Here is a 14,000-nt window from a genome sequence, read left to right as displayed (position 1 = left end):
GACGGCCGCGATCCCCCAGGATTCACAGATGATAGATGGGAAACAGGCAGGACGGGGATGGGAAGAGACTGAAGAGTGATTACAGGGAAAAGATAGCCCCCCAGCTCTGCAGCAGCCGCAACAACATGGAGGATGGTGGTACTGCAGCCAGAGGAGGCGCTCTGCACCCTCTAGAGCCACAGGGCCCCCACTCCAGCCAGACTCTATATATTTATCTCTAAGACACACACTACCATCCATCTATCCTGCAATCCTATAAAGCACATCAGCCTTGTCCTGTGTCGGCAGCGCTCTCGTACACTGGCGGCGCGCTCTCACATAATCAGTGCACTTCCTCATACACTGGTGGCACCCTCTCTCATATATCATCGGTGCTCTTCCTCTCACACACTGGCGGTGCTCTCTCTCTCTCTCCTATATTATCAGTGCTCTTGCTCTCTTACACTGGCGGCTCTCTCTCCATCGGTGCTCTTCCTCTCATACACTGGCGGCGCTCTCGTACATTGGCAGTGCTCTGTCTCTCCTATATCATCGGTGCACTTCCTCTCGTACACTGGCAGTGCTGTCTCTCCTATATCATTGGTGCACTTCCTCTCGTACACTGGCGGTGTTCTCTCTTCATCATCAGCGCTCTTCCCCTCGTACACTGGCGGCGATCTCTCCTATATCATCGGTGCTCTTCCTCTCATACACTGGCGGCGCTCTCGTACATTGGCAGTGCTCTGTCTCACCTATATCATCGGTGCACTTCCTCTCACACACTGGCAGCGCTCTCTCTCTCCTATATCATTAGTGCACTTCCTCTCGTACACTGGTGGCGCTCTCTCTCTCCTATATTATCAGTGCACTTCCTCTCGTACACTGGCGGCGCTCTCACTCTCCTACATTATCAGTGCTCTTGCTCTCTTACACAGGCGGCCCTCTCAATCATCAGTGCTCTTCCTCTTGTACACTGGCGGCGCTCTCGTACATTGGCAGTACTCTCTTCCCTACATCATCGGCGCTCTTCATCTTGTACACTGGTGGCATGCTCTCTCCTACATTATCGGTGCACTTCCTCTCGTACACTGGTGGAGCGCTCTCTCCTACATTATCGGTGCTCTCTCTCCTACATCATCGGCGCTCTTCCTCGCATACATCAGCGCGTCACCCGTGTTACAGCAGATGTCTGCATCCACATTCTCCTACGATAACCCAGTGACCTAGTTTCTGCACAGAGGCCCTGGTGCCTCCATTCATGTAACCATCACACGCAGATGTAGCAGAGCTGCCGCCCTGTGTGGGGGACGGGAGTGCGAGCTGCCAAGAGAATCATGTGAAGAGACAGGACACCTTTCCGCACAGCAGTACAAGAGGCTGCAGGACATCGCATCCAGCTGACTTCATAGCCTATAATATTTTAAGGGGAAGGTGCAGGATTTGTTACAAGCATGCGGCATTCCAGCAAGATCACATACGCTTGGTTAGCGGTCCCTTTCAGAAAGGCTTTGTGGCTTGATTTTCGTCCATTTGCACATTTCAGGAGCAGCAGTGATCTGTCACACATGAAGGTGGTGAGGCGCTGCCGGCAGCCATGGCCAGGCATGGAGGATGGGAGTTCATAGGCGCTGACATTCCAGAGCTGCAGGTTACCTTAGAAACTACCGCAATCCATCATGTCCACCGCAGACACAACACCCCCCCCTGCTGCTTCTATACATCAATCCCTGTGCCAGGCGGACCCTGTGTGCCCAATAGCTGCCACTGTATCTGGGCTGTACCTCATCAAGGGGCCACAGATGCCAACCAAGAGGCTGCCGCAACTATAAGGATCCCCATCTACCTCTTCACCCCTGCAGTCAGTGATACAGTATAGCATCCACATTGTAACATAAAGGCTAGGTGTCAGGCTCTGCCCCCTATCACAGGGTCACATAGCAGAATACAGCAATGTTACTGGTGAGGTCTCCGGGGCTCAGTATTACGATCTGGAGTATAAAAACAACTTATATACGTTGTTAAATGTAACAACCAATGTCAGGCAGCTGCATTACAGTAGATACTGTAACAGTAGTCACACTATGGAGTCTCTACTGTAAGAGCGGTCACACTATGGAGTCTCTACTGTAAGAGCGGTCACACTATGGAGTCTGTACTGTAAGAGCGGTCACACTATGGTGTATATACTGTAAGAGCGGTCACACTATGGTATATATACTGTAAGAGCGGTCACACTATGGTATATATACTGTAAGAGCGGTCACACTATGGGGTCTATACTGTAAGAGCGGTCACACTATGGTGTATATACTGTAAGAGCGGTCACACTATGGGGTATATACTGTAAGAGCGGTCACACTATGGTGTATATACTGTAAGAGCGGTCACACTATGGTGTATATACAGTAAGAGCGGTCACACTATGGGGTATATACTGTAAGAGCGGTCACACTATAGTGTATAAACTGTAAGAGCGGTCACACTATGGTGTATATACTGTAAGAGCGGTCACACTATGGTGTATATACTGTAAGAGCGGTCACACTATGGTGTATATACTGTAAGGGCGGTCACACTATGGTGTATATACTGTAAGAGCGGTCACACTATGGTATATATACTGTAAGAGCGGTCACACTATGGTGTATATACTGTAAGAGCGGTCACACTATGGTGTATATACTGTAAGAGCGGTCACACTATGGTGTATATACAGTAAGAGCGGTCACACTATGGGGTATATACTGTAAGAGCGGTCACACTATGGTGTATATACTGTAAGAGCGGTCACACTATGGGGTATATACTGTAAGAGCGGTCACACTATGGTGTATATACTGTAAGAGCGGTCACACTATGGTGTATATACAGTAAGAGCGGTCACACTATGGGGTATATACTGTAAGAGCGGTCACACTATGGTGTATATACTGTAAGAGCGGTCACACTATGGTGTATATACTGTAAGAGCGGTCACACTATGGTGTATATACAGTAAGAGCGGTCACACTATGGTGTATATACTGTAAGAGCGGTCACACTATGGTGTATATACTGTAAGAGCGGTCACACTATGGTGTATATACTGTAAGAGCGGTCACACTATGGTGTATATACTGTAAGGGCGGTCACACTATGGTGTATATACTGTAAGAGCGGTCACACTATGGTATATATACTGTAAGAGCGGTCACACTATGGTGTATATACTGTAAGAGCTGTCACACTATGGGGTTTATACTGTAAGAGCGGTCACACTATGGTGTATATACTGTAAGAGCGGTCACACTATGGTGTATATACTGTAAGAGCGGTCACACTATGGTGTATATACTGTAAGAACGGTCACACTATGGAGTCTCTACTGTAAGAGCGGTCACACTATGGAGTCTCTACTGTAAGAGCGGTCACACTATGGAGTCTCTACTGTAAGAGCGGTCACACTATGGAGTCTCTACTGTAAGAGCGGTCACACTATGGTGTATATACTGTCAGAGCGGTCACACTATGGTGTATATACTGTAAGAGCGGTCACACTATGGTGTATATACTGTAAGAGCGGTCACACTATGGTGTATATACTGTAAGAACGGTCACACTATGGAGTCTCTACTGTAAGAGCGGTCACACTATGGAGTCTCTACTGTAAGAGCGGTCACACTATGGAGTCTCTACTGTAAGAGCGGTCACACTATGGAGTCTCTACTGTAAGAGCGGTCACACTATGGTGTATATACTGTCAGAGCGGTCACACTATGGTGTATATACTGTAAGAGCGGTCACACTATGGTGTATATACTGTAAGAGCGGTCACACTATGGTGTATATACTGTAAGAGCGGTCACACTATGGGGTATATACTGTAAGGGCGGTCACACTATGGTGTATATACTGTAAGAGCGGTCACACTATGGTATATATACTGTAAGAGCGGTCACACTATGGTGTATATACTGTAAGAGCTGTCACACTATGGGGTTTATACTGTAAGAGCGGTCACACTATGGTGTATATACTGTAAGAGCGGTCACACTATGGTGTATATACTGTAAGAACGGTCACACTATGGAGTCTCTACTGTAAGAGCGGTCACACTATGGAGTCTCTACTGTAAGAGCGGTCACACTATGGAGTCTCTACTGTAAGAGCGGTCACACTATGGAGTCTCTACTGTAAGAGCGGTCACACTATGGTGTATATACTGTAAGAGCGGTCACACTATGGTGTATATACTGTAAGAGCGGTCACACTATGGAGTCTCTACTGTAAGAGCGGTCACACTATGGTGTATATACTGTAAGAGCGGTCACACTATGGTGTATATACTGTAAGAGCGGTCACACTATGGAGTCTCTACTGTAAGAGCGGTCACACTATGGTGTATATACTGTAAGAGCGGTCACACTATGGTGTATATACTGTAAGAGCTGTCACACTATAAAGTCTCTACTCGAAGAGCGGTCACACTATGTGGTCCATACAGATCACAAGATTAGGAAGAGTCTCCTCCTTTGCTAGTAGAATAGGACTGTAAAGACTACAAACACCGGAACCTTCTGGAATGGTCTGTATAGCTCGGATGCTTAGTAAGGATAATAAGACTGAACTTTTCATGATGAAATCTCCAGCTGATAATTTCCCTAGGAATTTGCCTCCTCAGCCATTGTAAACGATTGCAGAGATAGCGCTCGCCCCTGTGGCCTCTTACACCATAACCTTCAACACAAAGGACTCCAGTGTTTGGCGAGCCCCTCTGCCCGGATATTTACACACGGCGGCGGCGGCGGAGACGGCGTATAATCAGAGATTTCTCAATGAAAAGAGAAAGGATGCAGAGAGACGTGAATGAGGATGACAGTCACTTTGCCAGCTCTCGTTACTGCCGAATCCTACAGCACCACACATGGAGAGGTCTGCCCCAAGAACGGCGGCAAAATCTGCAGCCTGCGGATAACTGGCGCTCGCTGCATGAATTATAGACGGCGACAAGCACCAGGGGAGCGCCATGAAAAGGCTGACGAGATCGACACTGCCAACCGGCAGAAATCCTGCAGGGTGGGGGGAGGGGAGACGGCAGGGCGGCCATTGAAGGATCAGCCATACTGCTGCTCATACATAATCTGAATCTATGGCCCGGTGTGACGGTCAGAAAATCTCTATACAATTAACACGACCTCTCTGTCGTCTCTGAAGAAAGCCGCAGCGCATGGAAAATTCTGGCTAAAAACCTGGAACCCCCCCCCCAGACTTAGAGGATGTTACCGCTTATAAATCCACGATTCCCAGATATGCTAGAGAGTGATGTGTATCCGATCACCAGAGGAGAGGACGGGATCACTGTCCACATCAACAAGAGAAAACTAATGTGGAATCACCATGAAATCCTGGCACAAGTCCTCACACAAAAGAGGCTTCATCCCACCGTCCGGTGGAGTACAGGGAACCGTGAATGAAACCAATAGGGCCCACCGGGCATAATTAGTGCCAATGATAAGACAGGGCTTGTGTAAACCTGGCAATCAGCAGGTCAAGGGGACAGCATCCAGAGTCTGTTCACATTACCTACACACCAGATCCATTAACAGATCTATAGGCTTTTATAGGACATCAGTCACAGTCAAAAATGTCTATACTGATATGCTTTCTTCGGGTAGTAGTCTAAGCTCCAGGAGAGAAAACTCTCAGCTATACATCTGGGGAATAAAGAACGTCCAACACAACCAATGGAGGAGACCGGGAGCAATGTCTGGGAATAGAGAACGTCCAACAAAACCAATGGAGGAGGCCGGAGGCAATGTCTGGGGAATAGTGAACGTCCAACACAACCAATGGAGGAGTCCGGGGGCAATGTCTGGGAATAGAGAACATCCAACACAACCAATGGAGGAGGCCGGGGGCAATGTCTGGGGAACAGTGAACGTCCAACACAACCAATAGAGGAGTCTGGGGGCAATGTCTGGGGAACGGAGAACATCCAACACAACCAACGGAGGAGGCTGGGGCAATGTCTGGGGAACGGAGAACGTCCAACACAACCAATGGAGGAGGCCAGGGGCAATGTCTGGGAATAGAGAACATCCAACACAACCAATGGAGGAGGCCGGGGGCAATGTCTGGGGAATAGAGAACATCCAAAACAACCAATGGAGGTGGTCGGGGGCAATGTCTGGGGAACAGTGAACGTTCAACACAACCAATAGAGGAGGCCGGGGGCAATGTCTGGGGAACGGAGAACATCCAACACAACCAATGGAGGAGGCCGGGGGCAATGTCTGGTGAATAGTGAACGTCCAACACAACCAATGGAGGAGGCCGGGGGCAATGTCTGGGGAATGGAGAACGTCCAACACAACCAATGGAGGAGGCCGGTGGCAATGTCTGGGGAACGGAGAACGTCAAACACAACCAATGGAGGAGGCCGGGGGCAATGTCTGGGGAATAGTAAACGTCCAACACAACCAATGGAGGAGGCCGGGGGCAATGTCTGGTGAATAGTGAACGTCCAACACAACCAATGGAGGAGGCCGGGGGCAATGTGTGGGGAACGGAGAACATCCAACACAACCAACGGAGGAGGCCGGGGGCAATGTCTGGGGAACGGAGAACGTCAAACACAACCAATGGAGGAGGCTGGGGGCAATGTCTGGGGAATAGTAAACGTCCAACAACCAATGGAGGAGGCCGGGGGCAATGTCTGGGGAACGGAGAACATCCAACACAACCAACGGAGGAGGCTGGGGCAATGTCTGGGGAACGGAGAACGTCCAACACAACCAATGGAGGAGGCCAGGGGCAATGTCTGGGAATAGAGAACATCCAACACAACCATTGGAGGAGGCCGGGGGCAATGTCTGGGGAATAGAGAACATCCAAAACAACCAATGGAGGTGGTCGGGGGCAATGTCTGGGGAACAGTGAACGTCCAACACAACCAATAGAGGAGGCCGGGGGCAATGTCTGGGGAACGGAGAACATCCAACACAACCAATGGAGGAGGCCGGGGGCAATGTCTGGGGAATAGTGAACGTCCAACACAACCAATGGAGGAGGCCGGGGGCAATGTGTGGGGAACGGAGAACATCCAACACAACCAATGGAGGAGGCCGGGGGCAATGTCTGGGGAATAGTAAACGTCCAACACAACCAATGGAGGAGGCCAGGGGCAATGTCTGGGGAATAGTGAACGTCCAACACAACCAATGGAGGAGGCCGGGGGCAATGTGTGGGGAACGGAGAACATCCAACACAACCAACGGAGGAGGCCGGGGGCAATGTCTGGGGAACGGAGAACGTCAAACACAACCAATGGAGGAGGCTGGGGGCAATGTCTGGGGAATAGTAAACGTCCAACAACCAATGGAGGAGGCCGGGGGCAATGTCTGGGGAATAGTAAACGTCCAACACAACCAATGGAGGAGGCCGGGGGCAATGTCTGGGGAATGGTGAACGTCCAACACAACCAATGGAGGAGGCCGGGGGCAATGTCTGGGGAATAGAGAACATCCAACACAACCAATGGAGGAGGCCGGGGGCAATGTCTGGGGAATAGTGAACGTCCAACACAACCAATGGAGGTGGCTGGGGGCACTGTCTGGGGAATAGAGAACATCCAACACAACCAATGGAGGAGGCCAGGGCAATGTCTGGGGAATAGAGAATATCCAACACAACCAATGGAGGAGGGCGGGGGCAATGTCTGGGGAATAGAGAACATCCAACGCAACAAATGGAGGAGGCCGGGGGCAATGTCAGGGGAATAGACAGTATATTCACTAGCCGGTCACTGTATAGATCACATTGAGATACAACATAAATTACAGGAATATTTTTTAAATTCCGCTATCAAATCTGGATTATCAGGAGTTACTGTGGAGAAACTTTATAGTAAGGAAAGGAAATCTCCAGGATGAAAAAGTTAAAATAAAATGGACAAAACCTATAGCTTATAGTGTTAGAACTCTGGCAGAGCTGAGGACCATCACTCCCATCATCCTAGATGTCGGTGTTGTAGCACAGGAGCTCTGGCCCATGGAGCACGTTACAGGCGCGGGGATTACATCGCTGGATGTGGCGGGAGGGTCAGGGCCCTCAGGTTCACTTCACACATTAGAGATAATTATAAGGGATCAGGGCTGGCGGGGGTCACAGTCTCTGCACTAACCACTTCCGAAACAAGTTATAGGGAGCTCAGGGAAGCCTCTCTTCAGGCATAGCGCACATACTTCTGGGGACAACAAGCGGCTCGGGTTACACAGTCAGATGTTGCTGCGGAGATCTTACAGCTGCCCTGGGGCCCCTACGTGAAGGACTAGACTCCACCACGTGTAGTGAGGGACCCCCGCACCTGCTGATCCCACCACTGGCCCCAGCAGGTAATTATACAGCTTATTCTTCCTGTACCCAGGAGCTTACAATCTAATCTCACTATGTCACATACACTGGTCACACCATGGTCGCTGTCATTCCAACAGGTTTACTGCAAGTTGCACTGAAACCAGCGCAAATCACAGCACAGGGGTTAACCCAAGATTATAATGTACGCCCATCCATAAGTATCCGATGGAGAGGAAGGGAAACCTGTGCAATCACCAATGGCTAAATGAGCGCCAAGGATGGAGTACAGTGCTGACCCCTTAGAGCAGGAATGGGAAATGTAGTGATGCAACAGCTGGAGGTCTGAAGGTTCCCCAACCCTGCCGCCCTAGAGAGTGAATGGAGCAATGAGTGAGCACTCCATCACGGGACAAGAGACCCCCCCCCCCCCGCCCCCCAGTTCTCATGATTGCAAACAGAGAATGGGACCCCTGTTCTCAGACTAAACCCAAAAATTAAAGGGGTATTCCACTTTAACATAACTTCTGATATGTTGCTGCCCATGGTGAAACTAACAATTCCTTTCAGACTTGTTATTATATATTCAGTCTCCTTCCCCCAGTTCTCAGCTGCTGATTTCTGCTGAAGACACAAAAATCTGTGTGAGCCTCTCTGTCTCCCCCTCTTCCCCCTTCCTTCTAAAACAGCTGATGTAAACAAGTCCATGACTGGCTTTATCTGCAACATTGTAGTTTCTTTGTAATGCTGGGAGGGATAATCAAAGTAACTTGATCTCAGAATAATCCTCCCAGCAGTACAAAGAAGCTAATGTTGCAGATACAGCCTGCCAGTGGCTTGTTTACATCATCTGTCTCAGAATGGAGGGGGAGACAGAGAGAAAAGCTCACACAGATTTTTGTGTCTTCATCAGAAAGCAGCAGCTGAGAACTGGGGGAAGGAGACTGAATACATAATAAGTATGGAAGGAATTGTCAGTCTTCCCGTGGGCAGCAACTTATCAAAAGTTGTATTTGAGTGGAATAACCCTTTAATTGATTTCAAAATTTGTGCTGTCAGATCTATTACTTCTCACAGCTAAGGATTTGTTACAATTGTATCTGGGCTAGGCAATGCATCTCCACACTGCAGCAGATAACGTGGGTGATGTCACCCTAGGACCCTGGACTCCTGAGCTGTAGATACAGTGATGTCACCCTAGGACCCCGGACTCCTGAGCTGTAGAGTGATGTCACCCTAGGACCCCGGACTCCTGAGCTGTAGAGTGATGTCACCCTAGGACCCCGGACTCCTGAGCTGTAGAGTGATGTCACCTTAGGACCTGGGACTCCTGAGCTGTAGATAGTGATGTCACCCTAGGACCCCGGACTCCTGAGCTGTAGATAGTGATGTCACCCTAGGACCCCGGACTCCTGAGCTGTAGATACAGTGATGTCACCCTAGGACCGCGGACTCCTGAGCTGTAGATACAGTGATGTCACCCTAGGACCGCGGACTCCTGAGCTGTAGATAGTGATGTCACCCTAGGACCCCGGACTCCTGAGCTGTAGATACAGTGATGTCACCCTAGGACCCCGGACTCCTGAGCTGTAGATAGTGATGTCACCCTAGGACCCCGGACTCCTGAGCTGTAGATAGTGATGTCACCCTAGGACCCCGGACTCCTGAGCTGTAGATAGTGATGTCACCCTAGGACCCCGGACTCCTGAGCTGTAGATGTGCTATGTGAACCCCTATAGTATAAGAGGATTCGGGGAGGGGGGGGGGGGACAGTGTTTGATCCATAGGGTCCAGGATGATGGCAGAAGCACAGCTCAGTCTCGGGGGATGCATGCAGGGTGGGTGGCACATACTTTAATTTCAGTACCAACACAAGACACTTTACCTTCATATAAGAGCCACGTTCTGCAGTTTGTGGTGAGGAAATGGGTCTCTCCTAGCTGCTCCGGTGTCGGGGGGGTCTCTCTCCTCGGCCCTCAGTCACAGTTGGGTCTTTGAAGGGGCAGTGGTCTCAGCAGTGGGAGCCTCATTCTGTCACAGATGCTCAGGGAGAGGGCACTATATACAGGAGGCAACGTATAGATCCTTGGGTGCTGACTATAGACCACAGACTAGAGGCGCAAAGATCTAAAGGGTTCTGCAGGGAACAGCAATCTATAGGGGAACAATCAGCCAAGAACCACAATGTATATACAGATATCCAGGATATCAGAGCTGCAGGTATACAATATATCTATAGGAGCCCAGGATATACCAGCTACAGGTATACAACATATCTAAAGGTATCCAGGATATCAGAGCTGCCGGTATACACCGTATCTATAGGTATCCAGGATATCAGAGCTGCCGGTATACACCGTATCTATAGGTATCCAGGATATCAGAGCTGCCGGTATACACCGTATCTATAGGTATCCAGGATATCAGAGCTGCCAGTATACACCGTATCTATAGGTATCCAGGATATCAGAGCTGCCGGTATACACCGTATCTATAGGTATCCAGGATATCAAAGCTGCCGTTATACACCGTATCTATAGGTATCTGGGAAACATCACAGCTCTGGATACAATGAAACATCTGAGCTGCAGATATACAATGTATCTATAGGCAGCAGGAACAAAAGATGACAGGAGGGATAATATAGGAGATAGAGAACTATAGAAGGTCACTGTATACAGGTATGTAAGTGAGGATAATCTATAGGTGACACGCAGGTGGAAAGAATGTATAGGAGACAGGCAGATTGCAGTCAGTAAAGCAGAGATCTATAGGGGACACCTGACAGCTGTAGATGTTACACGGTGCTGCTGTATAGGTGGAGTAGAAGATCTTTATGTCCCAGCTATGATGACAGATGCCCAGAGAAGCAGGAGGCTTGTACAACTGGATGACAGCTATTAGGGGCAGGAACGGCTGATTATACCCCTATAGGTGATGCCACGGCTGATTATACCCCTATAGGTGATGCCACGGCTGATTATACCCCTATAGGTGAAGCCACGGCTGATTATACCCCTATAGGTGAAGCCACGGCTGATTATACCCCTATAGGTGATGCCACGGCTGATTATACCCCTATAGGTGAAGCCACGGCTGATTATACCCCTATAGGTGAAGCCACGGCTGATTATACCCCTATAGGTGAAGCCACGGCTGATTATACCCCTATAGGTGAAGCCATATTTTCTGATTAAGTCTATAGGTGACAAGAAGACTTTGTAGACTATAAGTAGTCGGGATAGATGGTGTGTAGGGCGGTCTGTATATCCAGGCAGCAGTGGATGAAGACCATAGATCTATAGGCGACAGGTCTGTATATTCCAGCAGTGGTGTCTCTATAGGTGATTATCGGCTCCAGCAGGTGGTATAGCGGGGGGTCTTTAGGTGACTCAGGGGTCTATATACCCCAGCTGATGGTTGCAGAAATCTCTATATGTACAGGTGACAGGCCACTGGCTCCCGCAGGAAGAATTTTCTGGGGGGGCTATAGGCAGATGTGTTTACTTCAGCAGGTGGTATAGCGGGGTCTATAGGTGACCGCGGCTTCAGCTATAGGTCTCTGTGAATCCCAGCAGGTGAATACTATGGATCTATAAGTGACGGTTCTGTATACTCCAGCAGGCAATATATCAGATGGAGCAGGAAGTACACCGGGACAATAGGCTCCCGCCGGCAGTATACCGGGGGGCTACAGGCTCCAGCAGGCAGTATACCGGGACAATAGGCTCCAGCCGGCAGTATACCGGGGGGCTACAGGCTCCAGCAGGCAGTATACCGGGGGGCTATAGGCTCCAGCAGGCAGTATACCGGGGGGCTACAGGCTCCAGCAGGCAGTATACCGGGGGGCTATAGGCTCCAGCAGGCAGTATACCGGGGGGCTACAGGCTCCAGCAGGCAGTATACCGGGACAATAGGCTCCCGCCGGCAGTATACCGGGGGGCTACAGGCTCCACCAGGCAGTATACCGGGGGCTATAGGCTCCAGCAGGCAGTATACCGGGGGGCTATAGGCTCCAGCAGGCAGTATACCGGGGGGCTACAGGCTCCAGCAGGCAGTATACCGGGACAATAGGCTCCAGCAGGCAGTATACCGGGACAATAGGCTCCCGCCAGCAGTATACCGGGGGGCTACAGGCTCCACCAGGCAGTATACCGGGGGCTATAGGCTCCAGCAGGCAGTATACCGGGGGGCTATAGGCTCCAGCAGGCAGTATACCGGGGGGCTACAGGCTCCAGCAGGCAGTATACCGGGGGGCTATAGGCTCCAGCAGGCAGTATACCGGGACAATAGGCTCCCGCCAGCAGTATACCGGGGGGCTACAGGCTCCACCAGGCAGTATACCGGGGGCTATAGGCTCCAGCAGGCAGTATACCGGGGGGCTATAGGCTCCAGCAGGCAGTATACCGGGGGGCTATAGGCTCCAGCAGGCAGTATACCGGGGGGCTACAGGCTCCAGCAGGCAGTATATCGGGGGGCTATAGGCTCCAGCAGGCAGTATACCGGGGGGCTACAGGCTCCAGCAGGCAGTATACCGGGGGGCTATAGGCTCCAGCAGGCAGTATACCGGGGGGCTATAGGCTCCAGCAGGCAGTATATCGGGGGGCTATAGGCTCCAGCAGGCAGTATACCGGGACAATAGGCTCCAGCAGGCAGTATACCGGGGGGCTCCAGCAGGCAGTATACCGGGGGGCTATAGGCTCCAGCAGGCAGTATACCGGGGGGCTATAGGCTCCAGCAGGCAGTATACCGGGGGGCTATAGGCTCCAGCAGGCAGTATACCGGGGGGCTATAGGCTCCAGCAGGCAGTATACTGGGGGGCTATAGGCTCCAGCAGCTGTAGGTGCAGGGTGGGGGGCTATATACCCCGGCTGATGGCTGCAGAGGTCTCTGTATATCCTGCAGGTGACGGCTCTGTATACTCCAGCAGGCGGGCGGTATACCCGGCTCTGGCTGTGTGCGGACTCCGGCGGGCGGTATACCCGGCTCTGGCTGTGTACCGGCTCCGGCGGGTGTCGCTCGTTGTGTCGGGGTCTCCGGGGCCCCGGCCCGGGGGAATGTGTGGGCTCCGGCCTCGGTGTGTCACTGCTCCCCTCCCCCCGCAGCATAGCAACGGGACATGGCGCAGTGATCGCGCGGTCTCGCGAGAGCTGGCGCGGCGATGACGTCACCCCTGTAACTCCTTCCCTGCCGGTCGTCGACTCCTCCTGCGCGGAAAAATAAGACGCATTAACGTATCCGGTCTGCAAGAAAGGTCGGGGGAGCCCGATACACCGGCACACGGCGCCCGTCACCACCGCCGCCTTCTCCGCCTCCGCACATCACCGGTCCGCCGCCATCTTGTCTCATCCCTGCTGAGGCGGCCGCAGTGCCAGAGAGGTGGGGAGCAGCGACAACTGCAGGGCGCGAGGGGAAGTGCAGCCCCTGAGCAGCAGCAGCGTCATCAATATGCAAATCACTATAATTACATCATCATCATCATTAGCATCAATTACAGCTAATATTTAGTATTACCCTGTTATTATATGTATAGTATATAGGCTGTTATTACATGTATAGTATATAGCCTGTTATTATATGTATAGTATATAGGCTGTTATTACATGTATAGTATATAGCCTGTTATTATATGTATAGTATATAGGCTGTTATTACATGTATAGTATATAGCCTGTTATTACATGTATAGT

General features: G+C 50.8%; 1 protein-coding gene across 2 annotated transcripts in view; it reads right to left on the bottom strand.

Annotated features, from left to right (window-relative positions):
* The window catches only part of PTPN4 (protein tyrosine phosphatase non-receptor type 4), a 57,525-nt gene extending 43,850 nt beyond the window's left edge, over positions 1-13,675 (bottom strand). The window contains exons 1-2 of one of the 2 annotated variants that reach the window (XM_069982426.1): positions 13,177-13,675; positions 10,196-10,368 (exon numbers count right to left, since the gene is read on the bottom strand). The gene's annotated coding sequence lies outside the window, so the exon portion shown is untranslated. The remainder of the gene's footprint in view (positions 1-10,195; positions 10,369-13,176) is intronic. The other variant, XM_069982427.1, reaches the window with a different exon arrangement.
* Between the last annotated feature and the right edge of the window lie 325 nt (positions 13,676-14,000).

Source organism: Dendropsophus ebraccatus, chromosome 9 (genome assembly GCF_027789765.1).
Source record: "Dendropsophus ebraccatus isolate aDenEbr1 chromosome 9, aDenEbr1.pat, whole genome shotgun sequence".
Lineage (NCBI taxonomy): Eukaryota > Metazoa > Chordata > Amphibia > Anura > Hylidae > Dendropsophus > Dendropsophus ebraccatus.
The sequence above is the reverse complement of the archived record's forward strand: the minus strand, read 5'-3'. Positions and strand labels throughout refer to the sequence as shown.